This window comes from Amblyomma mixtum, chromosome 3 (assembly GCF_055824585.1).
Source record: "Amblyomma mixtum isolate Tamu chromosome 3, ASM5582458v1, whole genome shotgun sequence".
NCBI lineage: Eukaryota > Metazoa > Arthropoda > Arachnida > Ixodida > Ixodidae > Amblyomma > Amblyomma mixtum.
The window spans coordinates 361,788,724-361,792,270 of record NC_143014.1 but is presented as its reverse complement, the minus strand read 5'-3'; the positions used below and the strand labels follow the sequence as shown (position 1 = coordinate 361,792,270).

The following is a 3,547-nucleotide window of genomic DNA, read 5'->3' as shown; positions in this document are numbered from 1 at the left end:
TTCGAAGTGCCCGAATGTCACCTATCATTTGCCGTGGACGGTCGCGCCTACACCAGTCCTCTGAACTTGACCTCTGCGGCGCCGTACCAGAGGACCACCTTAAGGGATGCGATTGCCGACCTCAGTGATCCTGAGGAAAAGTTTGACAGAGGTCCGTCAGACTTCATTCGTTGTCACCAGCGGATATGCCCGATCGACTACGACTGCTACAAAAAGATGACGCCGTTGTCCCAGGCTAGTATCGCCGCCATCCCCAAGGTCGCTGGGTCGGATTGGCGCGACCTTCCCAACCGGGAGGTTGAGCTGAGCGACGGCACCCCCGCGTATCGCCTCATCTACACGCACCGCTGCTCACCGTTTATAGAGCTTTTTTAGTTTCGAAACTTCTCCTCCCGAAGCGGCCGCGTTTTGCGCCCGGCCACTGAGATGGCGCTGCAGTCGAAGTTTGCGCCACGCTCGACGCTAGCTAGCCACGCCGCGGTGCAGCAACGTTTCTGAGGCTCCGTTTGTCGTGCTCATTTGCGTCGCGTTCTTTTGTTATGAAGTGATCATTTCGTTATGAGCTGAGTGTTTTTTCACTACGCTTCAGCAGCTTTCGGTGTGTGGTCGGGTGAGGACGCTCATGGTGTGGACCCAACCTGCAAGTAGCGTGGGCTGCCGAATGTTCTCGAGCGCCAAGTTTTCGATTTTTTCGCTGTCAGAGGGTAGGTGGTGGGCGTCATTTATGGTCTTTAGAGTGTGCTAGGACTGTCAACCAAATGCCAACGTGTTTCGTGCCGGGATGTACCTGCGGGTACCGGCGCAACACGGAGAAAAGGCACTTCTTTTCTCCGCCAACCAATCCAAATCTCCTTGCAAAATGGTCGAGAGCGATACCCCGTGCAGACAAGGTGTTGGGGAAAACATGCAAAGTGTGCGACGCCCACTTCCAAGAAGGGGATATTCTGAAGTCATATACGCATGTAATCAACGCAGAAGTGATTGAAATCGAGCGCGGTGTATGGTCTCTAAGGAGTGATGCAATTCCTACCAAATTTCCTAATCTCCCGCTGTACGTCTCGAATCGTAAACGGCGAAAATCTCCGAAAAAGAGAGCAACCGTCACAAGAGACGCAGTGGCAACGCAGAGCGACGCTGCAGAAGATATCGATATCGAGCGAGAGCAACCAGAGCCCGTGCAAGACAGCTGCTTGCATGTTAATGAGCTGGTGGAGAAGAGTGCTTCTTTGAGGTTACCTCGTCAATGGAGATCGGCAGCTCTTGAAGTTGAAAATGGGCGCCGATTACAGATTGTTTTTTACACGGCAGGATTGGAGGCAGATGTATATACAGTACTCAAGAGTGTCGTAGTTCGCGAAGACATGAGTTATGTTGTATCTGCCCGCGGAAAACTGGTGCCGACGCTGCCCATGGATTTGGCAATCACTTCGTTAGCAGACGTAGAGGCAATTGTGCAGGTTGTCCAAACTATGCAAGCCTGTCATGGTTGCTCCTCTAGCAGGGGAGGAACTGTATACCACAAGCAGTGCAGAGTTCTTACTGAGGCAGAAAAAGGAGTCTGTATAAAGTGTGCGAAAATGACGAAGGACCTCAAAAGAAGAAGTGGGCTGTAACCCAATAAAATGGTGTGCCTTGCAGCACCTGTTTTGAGGAAGAGGCTCATTCGTGCCGCTGCAGCTCGGGAGAAAATGAAGAAAGAAATTAGCGAACTCAGTGAAAAACTGAAGAAAGCGTTTTCAACAAGTCTAGGTGAAGTGACACAGGTCCTGCCAGAAGCACAAAAGTTGGTCATACAGACAGCCGTCATGCAACAAGCGGCCAAGTCGCCACGTGGGCACCGGTACAGTACAGACTGGCTTATGTTCTGTCTGCTTCTGAGGCTGACAAGCCCAAAGTGTTACAGAACTCTATCTGACATGAAGATTTTGCCCCTGCAAAGTGCCAACCGCCTTGTACAGCTATGAAAGGTCTTCCTTGTGGCTACGGCTTAAACAAATTTGCCCTTGGTAGCATAAAACTGCATATGGCTGGCAAGCCAGAACATTACACATATGGTTGTCTAATCATCGATGAAGTGAAACTCAGGGAAGGAACCGAGTTTAACAGGTCGTCCTACAAATTTGATGGCTTTGTAGATTACGGGGATATTACTAAAGTTGGCACAGACCAGCTGGCAGACCATGCACTGGTTGTTATGTTCAACCCAATGTTTGCGTCATGGGTCCAACCCATAGCAACTTTTGCAGCTAAGGGTGCAGCGCCAGGATGGGTCTTGGCAAAGGTGGTAATGAGCTCAGTGCTACAATTGCATGAACATGGTGCTCGCGTACTGGCAGTGATAAGCGATGGTGCCGGAAATAACAAATCGATGTGGACACACCTCGGCATCAGTGGAAAGGTGGAGCACCCACAGTGCAAGATTGAACATCCCTGCCTTCCAGAGGGAACATTCCTCCACTTCATTTGTGACGTGCCACATATCGTGAAATGCATCCGGAATCATATGATGAAGCACAAATATGGTCAGGGAAGTTAAATAATTCCTTGGATATGCATGTCTCTTGAGTGATGACGCTGTGTAACAGAGACTTGTTCACCTATGTTTAATTACTGCACATAACGAAATGGTGTACAATAATTTGTTGCAGGTAGGTGAATACCAAGCAAATTTCCAGCACTATGAACGTCTTTTTGAGGCGGAAAAAAGGCCGCTATAAAAGTGGTTCCTAAGTTGACTGAGCACCATGTCAAGCCACAGAAGCTCCAGACCATGAACGTTCGTCTGGCGACTCAGGTAAAGTTGGCCATTCAGTCATTGTAAACATTGTAAGCAGTTGGTGCCATAAAACTGCATGCTTATACATTACATCTGTGCTTGTCAGCGTCCAGGCATTTTCAAAACTAATTTGCCATCATGTTTTTCCAAGCTTTACAAATTTCTTTTACTCTTTTTCGCTTGCAGCTCTTCAGCCGAAGTGTGTCGATTGGCCTGAAGGTCTACAGACAAATGATGTTACCTGGCTTCGCCGACAGTTTTGGAACGGAACAGTTCACGATGCTACTAAATGACCTCTTTGACATTCTGAACTCCAAGGTTCCTGCAGCTGGAATACGAAAGGGATCTCCCCCGTGCTGGTCTGAACACCCCGTGCTGGTCTCCGGTGTGTTCAACCGCCTCGATGCATCTTTATGGCACCCCGACGGCTTCTGCCGTGACTTTGGCCACATGCAGACTGACCTGATTGACTGCCGCACGGCCGGATTCTTCGAGACCAGCCGATGCGGGTAGTTTGGGAAGGCTTTGAAAGCTTGCACAAACGCATGAAGGACAGAGATGGAGAGTACATGATACTCAAGTTGAAGGACTGGCCACCCAGCGATGACTTCAGTGATGTGCTCCCAAGCAGGTTTGCTGATCTCATGAAAGCTCTGCATGTTCAGCAGTGGTTGCAGGTGCACATAATGCTCAGAGATTTTATGCAAAGAAATGCACTTCATGAGCTGAAAAGTCCTTGAGTGAGATTTTTATCACGGTGTTCTAGATGTG

General features: G+C 49.3%; 1 pseudogene; it reads left to right on the top strand.

The window, feature by feature from the left end:
* The first annotated feature begins 758 nt into the window (after positions 1 to 758).
* Positions 759 to 2,536, top strand: LOC149356564 (uncharacterized; annotated as a pseudogene).
* Positions 2,537 to 3,547: the final 1,011 nt, after the last annotated feature.